Below are 15,635 nucleotides of genomic sequence, written 5' to 3' on the forward strand. Positions count from 1 at the left end.
CTGGGATCGAGTCCCACATCCGGCTCCCCATGGGGAGTCGGCTTCTCCCTCTGCCTATGTCTCTGCCTCTCTCTCTGTGTCTCTCATGAATAAATAAATAAAATCTTTAAAAAAAATGGTAAGTATTGAAGGTTAATTAACAAACTCTCTACTACCTGTCAACAGGTATTAGTCTTTGTTATCATGGGTATTCACAAATAGTTTATAATACAGAAAGTATTTGAAGGTACCTTTTAAAGCCAGTGAACTGAATGATTTCTAAAGGGTCCTCCAAATCTATAACATTTTAAAAATCAACTCACTGTTCTTTGCGCTCTCTGTGCAACTTTGCTGCAAATGACTAATCTAAGGATTTTGCTTCTGGTTGCAATTCTCACCCTGGCTGTTTTATAAATACCTGTGTGCTTTTTCAGGGATGCTGTTATAACTTGCTATCACAGATTTCAGGTTTGTCTCCTTGCTCTTTTTAGTGATTCCCCTCTTTCTTTCCCTAGTCTTTCTTACCCTTCCCTTCACCTCTCTCCCCTACCTCCATCTCTTTAATTTTTTCTTTGTTTTTGATTATGCCTTTTGCTCACGGAAGGTTCCTTGTGTAAAGAGTTGCTGTTTCCTAAAAATTCCTCTTCATGATTTCCCCAACTTTCTAGATCTTTGAGAATTTGCACAAGCAGGCCCCAGAATATTATCAACTGAAATTTCTTATTTCTTTTTTTTCTTATAGAATAAAGGGTATTTGCTTGAGACTTTTAAAGTACAAGACCAGCTCCAGCAAAGTACAGTCAATCGAAGCATAACATGGGGCAATGTTATTCATGGAAAGATGGTGACAATATTTGAGTTACATCAGATATGCAACTAAAACCTCTTAGGGGGATCCCTGGGTGGCGCAGCAGTTTGGCGCCTGCCTTTGGCCCAGGGCGCGATCCTGGAGACCCGGGATCGAATCCCACATCAGGCTCCCAGTGCATGGAGCCTGCTTCTCCCTCTGCCTGTGTCTCTGCCTCTCTCTCTCTCTCTCTCTGTGTGACTATCATAAATAAATAAAAATTAAAAAAATATATTTAAAAAAAAAAAAAACCTCTTAAAAGCATAAAGTTGAACAGAATCAAAATGACCTGCACTAATGCTTCAGCCAAGCTTGAAGTAACCTTTTTCCTCTCTTCTGCAAACCTCCCCTCCTCCCTTCTTAGCCTTTTGTTCCGGGAACCCAGTACCTCCCCCCAACCCATGACAAACCAGGCTGACAGCACATATACAATTCCTGTCAAAACCGGCTGGATCCTGTATTTCCCTCTAAAGCCCCCGCCCCAACCCTTTCCAGGGGGAGTGGAGAGACTTGCAGATTTTAAAAGCCTGAGCCTCCTCTGCTCCACCAAGCAAGTAAAGAGCTACGGTTCCTCTTCATACCCAAACTCAGTCTTTGTGTTACATATTTCGGCTCTGGGGCACAGAGGTCTATTTTTGACAACAAAATGAAGAAACTAACCCATCTGATGTTAAAGATGTCAAGTCTGGTGTTCTGATTGATAAAAACAAAACTAATTTGCTGTCTTCTAGATACCACAATACCTAATATTCTCAAAGAATTGTCTGCTTTTAAAAAATTAAAAGGGAAAATAGCTACAGTTCCTTTTCATTCCCACCCATCCATTCTCTTTCCCCTTGCAGCCCCTCTCATGTTTACTGCAGGAGAGACTGCATGACTTTTACAGTGCTTACAGTTACACAGCATGAGCAAAGCACTTCTAGGACAGGAAAAACAGTATGTGATTAATCACATTTTGAATTTTGAGAATTTTACACACAAATTATCAGCACGGTATTGAATATAAAGGAAATAGTGGGAATTCCATTTTATTTAGCAGTGAAAATTCCACAAGGTAATTCATATATTTTTTTTTTTAAGATTTTATTTATTTTTTCATGAGAGACACAGAGAGAGAGTCAGAGACAGAGGCAGAGGGAGAAGCAGGCTCCATGCAGGGAGCCTGAAATGGGACTTGATCCCAGGTCTCCAGGATCACACCCTGGACTGAAGGCGGCGCTAAACCGCTGAGCCACCCTATCTTCTGCATTTCAGTAGGGTTGGTCTTTTTAAGCTAGTTGGCCTTTTAGGCCTTGTTATTCTCATTTTAGTATATGTGCTGCCGAAGCGAGCACTGTTATTCTCATTTTAATATCAGACCCAGAAAAAGCAGTATCATACATCCCATGTAATCAGACACACAAAAAGCAGATACATGTGTCTTTTGTAAACATGCTGATTTACATGGTATTTAGTATCCTAGCTAAACATTTTAAAAACCAGCATAAAATACTGTGATTTTACTTTATTTTTTTTGAGATTTATTTATTTATGATAGATATATATATATATATAGAGAGAGAGAGACAGAGAGAGGCAGAGACACAGGAGGAGGGAAAAGCAGGCTCCATGCCGAGAGCCGGACGCAGGACTTGATCCCGGGACTCCAGGATCACGCCTTGGGCCAAAGGCAGGCGCTAAACCACTGAGCCACCCAGGGATCCCCAAATACTGTGATTTTAATACACATTCTTTGGCTCACATAAATCTTTAGAAAACAAAGAGGTTCCATTTTGGCACTATGAGAGAAGATTTCATGTTTAGAGAATGAAATGAATTGAAGTCAACAAATTCACAGCCTCCCACATATGTTAACTAAAATATGGGGACCAGGGCAGCCCGGGTGGCTTAGTGGTTTAGCGCTGCCTTCAGCCCAGGGCCTTGATCCTGGAGACCCGGGATCCAGTCCCACGTCAGGCTCCCTGCATGGAGCCTGCTTCTCCCTCTGCCTGTGTCTCTGCCTCTCTCTCTCTCTCTCTCCCTCTGTGTGTCTCTAATGAATAAATAAATAAAATCTTAAAATAAAATAAAATATGGAGACCATGTAGAATAAAAAAATAAGAAACGTTTGTGTGATTAAAAATTATTATTCAAACAGGGTAGGAAAAAAGTTTAATACAATGACACAGTACATTCTATGTGGTACATTCTATTACAGTTCCCCACTTGGGTTATTAGCATTAATTGTGGGCAATGTCATGAGATGAGGTTTGGCCACTTTCTTTCAAAAAAAGAACTCTTCTCTCACTGCTGGCTGTTCTGTCACAGACAATTTTTAAAAACAAGTAATCACTGATCCAAATATAGTAAAAAACTAATATCTCTCCTTAATATTCACAAGATGATTCTCTCTACTCTTCTGTGCCTTTGACAGTTATTTTTAGTAATTATAGCTCTGCCTGTGTCTCATTCATCATGCAGTCTGTATAAGGCATCATTACACATTACAGGAAAGAACAGTAGGCGGCTTAAAAAGTACTCATTCTATTTTATCTATTAGTTATCACTACTTAGTTGTCTCTTGATAGTAGCCTGGGGATAATAATCCCAAACACAGTAACTCTTTGAAAAAAATACAACAAATGGACCAAAGCCCAAGAAAAGAGAAACATATCTGGGAGATACTGTGGTAAAATGATCTTATAATTTCCCACTACCTGTGGGAAGGCCTTTTCATGCCTCCAAAGCAGTTTTAATCAAATGTAATTCAATGTCTAGAAAATGCTATTTGTTATAAAGAAGAACAATTCACATCACCAGATACCTAATTGAGGACTTATTTTGTGGCAGGCATACTGCAAGGTAACAGGGTTACAAAAACAAATAAAAAGTTAATTAAATAAACTATTCCATTATGCAAATTTTAAACTTTTTTTTTAACCCTTACTATTACCACACATTGAGCTATGTCAATAGCCCAATCCATGACACCTGACCTCAACTCAGTATTTTATTCTAGAGTACTTAAAGCACAGAGCAGGGGATCCCTGGGCGGCTCAGCAGTTTAGCGTCTGCCTTTGGCCCAGGGTATGGTCCTGGAGTCCTGGTCCCACATCCCTGTCTGGGACCCAGGGTATGGTCCCACATCAGGCTACCTGCATGGAGCCTCCTTCTCCCTCTGCCTGTGTCTCTGCCTCTCTCTTTCTCTGTGTCTCTCACGAATAAATAAATAAAAATCTTTAAAAAAAAAAACACAACAAAACACATAGCAGTTTTCTTTTACCAGCTGATGTAGCACATGCTTATAAGTGAAGGCCCAGGTAAATATGCCAAACATACATTTTCTGACAACATTTTTTGTTACCTTTCTTTTACTTGTTATCACACCTGCAGGTTCATATAATGAGACAAGGTGTTCTACGGCAGTATGTTTTTATATCTTCCTTGCTCTTCAATAATAATAAAAAAAAAAAAAGGAAAAGAGAAACATCTAATGCCCTGTGTGCTTATTGTGTGCCATGCATTGGGCTAAGTGCTTTATAGGCTTTGCATCTTGATTTTCATCTAAAAACTCTATCAGGTAAGAACTATTATCATTTTAATGTAATGAGAAGAAATTGAGGTTCGGAGCAATTTATTAAATCCCTTGAGTTAACCAGGCTAATAAGGGGTTCAACCCAAACTCAAACTCAGATCTGTTACATGGGATAGCGATACAACGGGAAGATCTTTCCATACCCACATTTTCTATATGAAGTCTTCCCAAGTCAGGGGACTTTGAATTGATTTTTTAAAGAGTTGGATCAGTAGTTCTCTTTTCCTTTTTAATCACTATCCAGATGGATTGATGGATAGATAATAGATAAAGTAGAGATAGATTAGATAGATGACCGATAGATGACAGACAGATAGATATATGCTGCACTCCCACACACTAAGTCAGGATGTCCCTGAATTAAGAATTGGCCAATGTCAATTTTAGTCACAGATGCAGGACTTTGTCCAACACATTTGACCCCTCCATGTTAGTTTTCCCATCTATAAAGTCTTAATTCCATCCTTGCCTAGTTTACCCACTCACTTTCAAGAGAATTAAATGAAGCTGCTTGAGCCAGCACTCTGGAGACTGGAAGAAGATGCTCAAGTATCGTCAATAATATCTGGGTAGAGTGAGGAAAATGAAGGACAGAAAAATTGTCATGCCTGATATCTCCGAAGTGTTATAATTTCAAAAGGCTAAGGCAAGGTTAGATGCTGTCAAATAAAAAGCTTTGTTCTGTGAAATATTTATTCCCTGAAAACTTTTCCCAGCAGAGTAAATGCAAGATTTTGTCTCTAAAGAGGAAGCAATGCAGTGTGGTGGTTAGGTCAGCTGTGTCTGGCTTGAAATGGGTTTGGCCGTTTCATTATCTGCAAGACTGCAGAAGTTGTAAAAGTTCTTTAAGCCTTTCTATCATATCTATAAAACAGGAACTGTAAGTACCTGAAAATAGGGTTGCAAAAACTAAATAAAAGTAATGTATGCAAGGGCTTGGTACTGTGTTGGGCACTAGGTCTGGCACACAGAAAATGCTCAATATGGGACGCCCGGGTGGCTCAGCGGTTGAGCGTCTGCCTTCGGCTCAGGGCCTGATCCTGGGATCCGGAATCAAGCCCCATGTCAGGCTCCCTGCATGGAGCCTGCTTCTCCCTCTGCCTGTGTCTCTGCCTCTCTCTCTCTGTGTCTCTCATGAATGAATGAATGAATGAATGAATGAATGAACAAAAAGAAAATGCTCAATAAATGGGTCTTGGCAGAGTGATACATTGGATGATTTCTTACCAATACATTCATACTGTTTTTTGTTTGGTTAGTTTTTTTTTTAACTGAGTGACTTCAGGCTGTTTTACCTTAATCAAGAAGGCAAGCAGACAGAGAGGCTAGAGGAACCATGGCAAGTTTGTTAGACTGGAACAGAGTGAATGAGCAGGGAATGAGGGTGAGTGTCCCAGGCCAGAAGCACAGAGGCCATGTGATGTAGAAACACAAATCATTTATTCCATTTTGAATGGACTAGGGGAGAGAGGTCAAAGAGGACAATGAGGATCTAGTTTGACAATAAAACACACTGCTTGCAATTTTTAGGAAAAAGAAATCATTAAGATGAAGGAGATCCTTTTGGGGATGTAAGACAACTTAAGTTTCTGAGTCAAGCAATGGTAATATTCCATTTTGCTCAGGACAGATTTCTTTAAACCTGCTCTCCTAGTGTGACTATTAACAGTGCTCTTAAAGTGTCAGGACCAGACAATTATACATAGTCCACTACTTATGAGGCCTGACAACAAAGAGGGACTCCTTGGAGGGATTCTGGGTGAGGTTTTCACAGGAGCGGAAGCAGCAGATCCTCAAATCATGTGCTGAATGCCTCAGAGGTTCCGCACGGTCTCTTAAATTCATGGCTATGTTTACCAGGAAAAAGCCTCAGATTTAGAGTCCCACAGAACACAGCAGTGCTCACCTCTTCCTTTCATCTAGATTATTTTCCTTCAAGATAATCGCAACAATAGTTCAGGAAAATAGGTCACCTAGATTTGAAAACTATTTTGTTTCAAGCCATCTGGGACTGAGGATGAACTGTTCCTGGTAGCAGGGCAGAAATCCGACATAACACATTTATTTGCACATCTGCCAGTGCTGCAGCATTGTTCCGGGTGTTTGATATTCAGAAGATGTATCAAGAATTTGAACCTTGGAGAAACAAACTACTCAGCATTTCAATTAGGATCAGTGTGTTGTGCATACAAAGCATCGCCATAGAAAAATCTCAGAACATGTAATACATGGGTTCTTAAAACTAAATATTGCTGAGCTTTGTAAGTGAAATTATATTCCGCAGGGGTGATCTCTTCCTCTGTCCCTGAGTAGTCATTCTGAGAAAGATGGTTAATATAAACTCCTGATTTCCATCTCCAAATTCCTACCACCTTAGATTTCTAGTCCATGTTTAGTGAATTATTCTCAGCCCATAATTGACTCTATATAAAGCTTTGATTAAACGGCATCTAAGAAAGCAGGTCATGTGACTCTATGTATCTCCCATAACACTCAACATAACTATAAAAAAGATTAGTAGATTCATTTGGAATTGCTGCTAACAGGGGGCCCTTCCCCCACCCTGTTGGAATATTTCTCAATGTTCTCTTTTGCCTGTGTTTGGGGGGTCTCCAGTGTTCTATTCACAGCTGCTATTATCAAAACAGAAAAAAAGAGAAGGCTCCATCTCTTGGAAGAAGTAGAGTGTGCTAGAATTTAAACATGGCAATTTCTCCCCATCTGCCTTGATAGTGGATATTAGAAAAAAAGAGGGCTTATTGTGGTCCTTCAGATGATAATAATAAGGGATACTACTACAATAATAATAACAAGTTTATATGGAGCACTTTTTTAGGTGCTAAAGTCCTTACCTGCATCATGTCACTAATTCTTATAAACCTGATGCAGTAAGTACTGTCATTTCTATTGTTTGAGTCAGGAAATAGGCTTACAGAGGTTTAACAGCTTGCCCAGTGTCACATAACTAGTACTTTTTCATGAGATCGGGATTTTAGCTCAGATCTGTCTGACCTTCGAATTTGCTCTTAATCTCATGCTATGATACTTCTTTTTCTCAGCATAAAGTTCTAACTACCTAACACCATCCTGCCATATGATCTTACAGTGCTCCATTAGAAATCTTCTATTTCCCCTGCACCCTCAAGGAAATATCTAAAATTAAAATCTTGATGCTTAAGAATTTAAAATTGACAGAGAATACCTGTACAAAACTGTTACTCATAATTAAATCATGGTCTAGGTGAGGATATTTTTAATCTGTTAAACTCTGAGGCTCTTAAGGGGAGAGATAGTATCAATCATTTTATTCCCCTTGATGAGCACAACAGTCAACAGGGAGTTGTCACTAAGAAATGTTTATTGAATACATGCGTATAAAAAGAAAAAAAAAACTTTATTTATGATAACATCATTCACTTTAGTTGTGAGAGCAGTTCAGACAGACACAGAAAATCTGAAATGGGCACTGTCAGCCCAAACCGGGCTCTGTGTTTGGGGAGGAAGGAACAGAGGAGAATGTGTGTTTTTACACTTGTGCTGTTACTGCACTAACTCATTTTTGCCTTTTTAAATTATTATCTGTTTGTGCTGTTATTTTCCATGTTGCTCCCCATGCCCTTTGTTTTCCTGCTTGTTCTTGATAGAACTTTCCATCCTTGCATTTGCCGCTGCTGTTTCAGCATCTTTGTAGGTAAGGTTATTGACAAAACAGATTGCTTTCCAAGAAGAACAACAGAAATTGATTTGGAGGCAAGATTTACAAACTACATGCAGATCATAACAAACTGCTAATAAACTGCTTTCTCTATATAATGAGTGCAAACACAGAGCATGATTTATCCACTGTATAAAGGGAGGAGGTGTAGGGAGGCCCCCCGAGGCCTTGCAGACATCTTATAGGAAAAGGAAATGCTCTACTACAAGAAAGAGCTAACTGCCTCCTTCCAGGCAGATTTTCTTTTTCTTTTTCTTTTTTTTTTTTAAGACTTTATTTATTTATTCATGAGAGACAGAGACAAAGAGAGAGACAGAGACACAGGCAGAGGGAGAAGCAGGCTCCATGCAGGGAGCCTGACATGGGACTCGATCCAGGGTCTCCAGAATCACTCCCTGGGCCGAAAGCGGCACTAAACCACTGAGCCACCGGGGCTGCCCCCAGGCAGATTTTCTACTAGTTTTGCAAGGTTCCATGCAGAGGGTAAGAGTGGGAGCCCCCTGAAAATAGACTCTTGTGAGTCTGCATATGCTAGGGTCATCACCCAGAAGATCCTTGGTATTCAGGTGTCCCTATTTCATTGTGTCTCTCTCCGGCCAGACTTGTTTAAGCTTCTGTCAACAATGTTCTCTCAGCCAAATTACTGTAACTGCCTTAGTTCCCTTGTCCAAAAAAAAGTGCATGGTGCAAAACTCAAATCAACAACTTTCAGAATATGAATTTATCTTTAAAATGATAAAGCCCACTTCAAATGTTGCTTGTTACTACAGGCATCATCTTCTAAATGTTTCCACCAACTTAATTCTTGTATTTGCTAATGATTAGCCTTAGTTAATAAGTGGCCAGCTCGAAACTGTTTGTTATGGACTAAATGTTTTTAGTTGTACTTTCTAGCAAACATTGCTATTGGTAATTCAGTTAAGTATCACTTCCATGAAATGATAAAGTCAGCACAGTGGACTAGAATGAGCACTGGTTTAGAAGCTGGGAGTTGATAGTTCTGGTCTCAGTTTGGAGTCCAACTTACTATGCTCTAGGCAAGTTATTTTCCTTTCTAAACCTGTGGGCAGATTAAATGAGGCAATGCCTATAAACAAAGGTCCTTTCCCATCCCTCATTCTGTAACTGAGGTTAAGAAAGGAATATAATAACTGTTTTTCACATACAATTCTCAAGACACATAGATCAATGGAAAGAACAGAGACCCCAGATATAAACCCACATGTATATGGTCAATTAATCTGTGAAAAGGAGATTACCTTTACAATAGGGTAAAGACAGTCTTTACAATAAATGGTGTTGGGAAAATTGGACAGCTACATGTCAAAGAATGAAACTTGATTGCTTTTTAACCCATATGCAAAAATAAACTCCAAGTGGATAAAAGATCTTAAACGTGAGACCTGAAACCATAAAAATCCCAGAAAAGAACACATGCAGTAATTTCTCTAACATCAGTCATAGTAACGTTTTTCTAGATACATCTTCTAAGGCAAGGGAAACAAAAACAAAAATAAACTACAACATCAAAATAAATAGCTTTTGCACAGTGAAGGAAACCATCACAAAAAAAAAACAGATAACCTGCTTAATGGGAGAAGAAATCTGCAAATGATATATCTGATAAGGGGTTAATATTCAAAACATATAAAGAACTTATACAACTCAACACCAAAAAACCCAAACAACCCAATTAAAAAATGAGCAGAGGACCTAAACAGATATTTTCCCAAAGAAGTCATACAGATGGCCAATGGACACATGAAGATGCTTAGCATCACTAATCATCAGAAAAATGCAAACCAAAACCACAATGAGATATCATCTCACAGCTGTCCGATTGGCTAAAATCAAGAAGACAAGAAACAATAAATGTTGGTGAGGATGTGGAGAAAAAGGAACCCTAGTGCACTGTTAATGAGAAGGTAGAAAACATTGTGGAAAACACCTCCATTGTGGAAAATAGTATGGCAGTTCCTCAAAAATTAAAAAAATAGAAATACCATAAGACCTAATAATTCCACTATTGGATATATACCCAGGAAAAATGAAAACACTAACTCAAAAAGATATATGTGCCCCCATGTTTACTGTAGCATTATTTACAATAGCCAAGATATGTGAATGATTTAATTGTCCATCAACAGATAGATGAATAACAAAGATGTAGGCATATATATATATATATATATATATATATATATATATATATAGAGAGAGAGAGAGAGAGAGAGAGACAGAGACAGAGACAGAGAGGAAGAGATAATGAAATATTACATACCCATAAAAAAGCATGAGATTGTGCTATGTGGGACAACACAGGTGGATCAAGAGGGTATTTTGCTAAGGGAAATAAGTCAGATGGAGAGAGACAAACACAGAATCCCACTCATAAATCCCACTCACAGATCTAAAAAAATAAATAAACAAGCAAAAAGCAGAATTGGAACTGTAAATATAGAGAGCACACTGATGGTTGCCAGAGGGTAGGCCATGGGGTTTGGGCAAAATGGCAGAAAGGGAAAGAGAAATACAGGCCTCCAGTTACAGAATGAGTAATTTATGGGAATAAAAAGCAGAGCATAAGGAATACAGTCAATGATGTTATAATATACATGTCATGGGACAGATAGTAGCTATGCTTCTGGTGAACTCAGTATAATGTACAAACTTGTCAAATCTCTAAATTGTACACCTGAAACTAATGTAACATTGTGTGTCAACTATACTCAAATTAGAAATAAAAAATTAAATAATAAAATAATCTGAGGGGAAAAAAGAATTGGGTTTTCTAGTTCATTTAATTTCCTGATTATGGACGCCTGGGTGGTTCAGTAGTTGAGTGTGCCTTTGACTCAGGGCATGATCCCAGGGGCCTGGGATTGAGTCCCATGTCGGGCTCCCTGCAGGGAGCCTGCGTCTCCCTCTGCCTATGTCTCTGCCTCTCTCTGTGTGTCTCTCATGAATAAAGAAATAAAATCTTAAAAAAAAATTTCCTGATTAATTAAAAGTAAATTTTGTTTCAATCATTGCCAAGAACACTCTAGGAAGATTAACCCACTTGTTTTATAAAGCATTAGCTATGAAAGGGTATCTTAGAGTTCATTTATCAAAACTCTGGATTTTGAACACTTCTGATGTTGAATATTTATAGGTATCTTCTACATATATTTTATGTGATTCTTATATTGTTTCAATGTTAAAATACTGGAAATACTCAGGTTACTACTATTAATTTAGGAAACTTAAGGTCAATACTTCACATGTACTCGATACTGAGTATTACTGGTGCCCAGCTGAGTTCCCAAAGGAAGAGAAAAGTTTACTAGAAGAGACACTGCACCTGATAGGAGATTTGTGGTGTCCCTAGTCACTATTATTGCATGAGATAAGTGATTTGTAAGACTGGCTAAGGGTTCACTTACCTCTCTTACTACAGGGATAAGCATCGTCTTTTTAGGTAGGGTATTTGCTGACTATCTACCTGATGTTAAGCTCAGTAATCTGCACTAAAGAACATAAATTTAGAGAAAAAAAAGCCAGAATATTTCTGGAAATATTTATTGTAATAGAAATTTTGGATGCTGTATTTAATTTTAATTTCTTATTTTTTTTTTAATTTTTATTTATTTATGATAGTCACACACACACAGAGAGAGAGAGAGGCAGAGACATAGGCAGAGGGAGAAGCAGGCTCCATGCACCAGGAGCCCGACGTGGGATTCGATCCCGGGTCTCCAGGATCGTGCCCTGGGTCAAAGGCAGGCGCCAAACCGCTGCGCCACCCAGGGATCCCTAATTTTAATTTCTTATGTTTAAGTATTGCCTGATCTTTCTGAGTGAAAATACTTCCCACTTTACTGTCAAAACATCTCCTAATGAAATTAAGTATGGAGCTGAAGCATATGATTATCACTAAGTTTTTTCTTTGTGCCCTATTCTAGCCTTGCTGTAACTCTGCTCTTGCAGGGTTATAAATCAGAACTATAAATAAAGAAGGATGCAACTTTTTATTTTGTCATTTTTAGACCAAGATATCCAAGTACTTTTTCTAGAGACAGGGAGAGATTAAGAAGAAAGAGCTCACTAACAAATAGCACTGAGAGTTAATTTCCCTTAACTGAGATGGTAATGATATAAATTTAGAATTGAAGTCCTCAAAGGTGGGAAATGTTACACAGAGCAGAATATTCCCACAATTCTCTTACTTTTGTAATCTTTAAGGTGCATTGTGACCAAGAATACATTTAAACTGTGATGGACTTTTAGATTTTTCTATCTAAAGTATTATTCAGGGATTGGTTCCAACAGCAACTGACTGATTTTAAGATTTTGCTCATAAAACATGTTCATTCTTCTTTTGGAAAATAACATTCACATTAAAAGGAGCCAGAATCTGGATTAATTGTGAGTGACTTACATGTCTCAGTTAATACAAGTGTCTTACTGAGCACATGCATATATTTTTCCCTCCCAAAACATTAATATAATGGGTTTAAGAAGCAATGCCTTAAAGACAAGAGAAATTTAAGCTGTGCAGTTTGTAAGAAAATTTAAGGTATGGAAATTCAATGGATAGGTCAGGCAATTCCTTAGTACTGAATGCTAGTGTTGAATTTCCTTTCTAGAAGTGTTAGAACTGTTAGGCTAATAATGATAAGTGTGTTAGTAAATGTGAAGTTGATGACTAAGAACTTGGGTACTGGAGTAAGAAAGACTTAGGATCAAACACTGGCTCTGCCACTTATCAGATGTGTGAACTTGAGCCAGTTACTTTTTTAAATTTTAATTCTTCACATCAGAAAAAGAGTGCCAGCTACCTTCCATAACTGTTATTAGGAGTGAATAAGACCATGAGGTGATTGTAAGTAGAAGAATGTTAATGTTAATCTTTTACCTAATTTCAAAGATAGAATAGATGCTACAAACCAAAAAGAGATTCCAAATCAAAACATAAGTGTTCAGCATGTCCTAAGAACCAGTTTTATGACCCTTGGGTCTTCATCAAGGATGTTAAAACAAGAGGTAGGAAAAAAAAAAAAAACAAGAGGTAGGATAGAAAATGTCTGAAGGTAGAGAAAAGGAGGGTTTTGTTTAGTTGATTTTGGAAAACAGGCTTTGGAGGATGGTACGTCACACCTGCTTCTTAACCCTCCCCAAGGAGAAGGGGTTCGGGAGTGTCTTTCCTCTCCACTGAAGCCCATTGGGGCCTTTACATAACCACTGAGAGAGCTTGATATGGGTCTCCCAGAACTTTAGAGGCAATGGACTTGAGTCTAACTCCCACCAAAGAAATCTGGAGGGAAGCAAAGGCTGGTGAGTTGCTTTTCTAGAACAAGGGAAAGAGTTCCTACTATACTAGACTACCCCTCTAATAGCAGATCAAAGAAGATGTGAGTTTATACCCAAGTTTAAGTCACATAAGAGGAAAAGTTGGCCAAGGGTTGTTTTTACTTATACCCAGAAGGACCATCTGCAAGGAGCAATGGAACTCCAACTGTGAGAGTCCCCATGGAGAGTCCTCCCAGATAACCAGTAGTGGAGCTGATGGAGTGGCCAGCCAAAGGAGTGAAATTGCTTGGTTCATAAAGTAACAGCTCTAGGGGCCCAAATAAGAGCCTCTGAAGAAGACTTAAAAATGTCCACAAGGCAAAAGAGTCAGCTTTGAACTCTTTTGTGGAAAAAAGGGAAGAGGTCAAGAAAAGAGAGCATGAGACCATTTTGAAACAGTATCAGTTTAAGTGAAATCAATTTCCATATCCTCCTTTGCCCTTCCCTTTTCCAAAGCTCCAACCACAGAAGAGGTGGTGGGTGAGCAGAAGACAAGAATACCCCTAACACACACACACACACACACACACACACACACACACACACGAGGCTAGCATTCACTATTGGTGGGAGAAAAGCCAAACATTAAATCAACTTCAGAGTCGTGATCATCCTCCTGGACTTGATGGCCTAATTCCTAAAATGAGATGATCTGTGATTTCAAAAGACTGCAGGACTTTCTATAAACTGAAACTGACCAGAAAGGTAACACCTCTGTCCATTTTCTGATGGATTCATAGAAAAACTATGTTTAGTAGGTAAATTTCAAAGGAATAAAAAAAAAAGCATTTTGATTATTGTTCTATGAATTATATTTATTCGAAGTACAATTGATTATAGGTATAAATAGTGCTCTTCTTTTAATCCACTGAAAAACCTTATTTATTGCACACTAGACTCTTATCCTACAGTTATATGGTTGTTTTTCATAAGTCGCACTCTAGATGCCACTATGGAGAAGGTGTGCTTATATACACAGTGAAGCACAAATTTATGTGTAACGGTAAAGTGGGAATGTAGGTAGCACGAAGATCCAATGCCTAATTATAGATTCAGAATGCAAGAAATACATGAATCTCTTAGATATAAAGAAAAAATTAGGGACTGATTGGCATTACACACATAAAAAATACCCATTTATTGTCAGTGTATCCTGAAGCCTGACTGAACATTGCTGGAGGAGGGGAAAGGTTAAGGAGCTGAGAACCATGGCAGCTCGAACAGGTTTCATCACACACTTGTTTCTAAGCAATAAGTCACTTCCATGAAATTCCTTTTTTTTCTGCCGTTGACTTTGAGCTTTTCCCATGCTGGAACCTGGTAGTTGTCTCAGTAAACCTTCTCTGCAATGCCAAGTCTTTCTCCACTGATGCTCAGCATGCCTGCGTTTGCAAAAACATCTGGACACCTTAGAAGTAGTATGGGATGGTCACAATAATTCTGAAATCATTGTTTTGCAGGTTCTTCTCTCCTCTTTCAGGAACCCCTGGCATAATAAACAGGCTAAAGTAAAGCTCCAATATCAGGTATCACCTCTACTACCAGAACTCAGCACAGGGATTAGCATGGTGCATGCTTGATAAATGACAGTTGGGGGAAAAAAGTGTGTCATTATCATTACTGCAACCCATCTCAAAGAGTAAGCCTCACCTACAGGGTTGGTGAAGAACACTGTATCCAAAATGAGCTTGGGTTCCTTTTATGTGGGTTCCTTTTATTGTAATACAATCATAAATCTCTAGAGCTGGAAGGCCTAATGAGGTGTTCTGCTGCAGCACCTCATGGTATCCTACACAACTATGGGCCGCACTTCTTAGGATGGTGTTGATCAGTACACAGTGCTTTGTCCATTCAGGCCTGGAAGTACATTACAGATACATCCTGTTGCAAAAAAAAGAAAACCCAATTAACTAAAATACAAACATGTTAAACTAAATTAGGTGTAGGGATATGACTACATGATTTTTTTTTACTATACCTAAATACTAAAATCATAGTTCTTCTCTAAATGTAAATTAAAAACATTTAAAATTAAATTAAAAACAAACTATATTTTAAGTACTTCTGATAACTACATTGCAAAAAGCTTCGATATATAATTTCCCAGAAATATATACCTTTTCAAGCTTTTGGATGCAAATGTCAAAATGCTATCTCTTAGAGAATAGAATTATTGCTAGCATTTATTA

At 38.4% G+C, this 15,635-nt stretch overlaps 1 protein-coding gene across 1 annotated transcript in view; it reads right to left on the reverse strand.

Annotated features, from left to right (window-relative positions):
- JAKMIP2 (janus kinase and microtubule interacting protein 2) overlaps positions 1 to 15,635 on the reverse strand; it is a 172,587-nt gene that overhangs the window by 114,542 nt on the left and 42,410 nt on the right. The window contains 1 exon segment of the mRNA XM_035713706.2: positions 15,097 to 15,327. The gene's annotated coding sequence lies outside the window, so the exon portion shown is untranslated.

This window comes from Canis lupus, chromosome 2 (genome assembly GCF_003254725.2).
Source record: "Canis lupus dingo isolate Sandy chromosome 2, ASM325472v2, whole genome shotgun sequence".
Classification (NCBI taxonomy): Eukaryota; Metazoa; Chordata; class Mammalia; order Carnivora; family Canidae; genus Canis; species Canis lupus.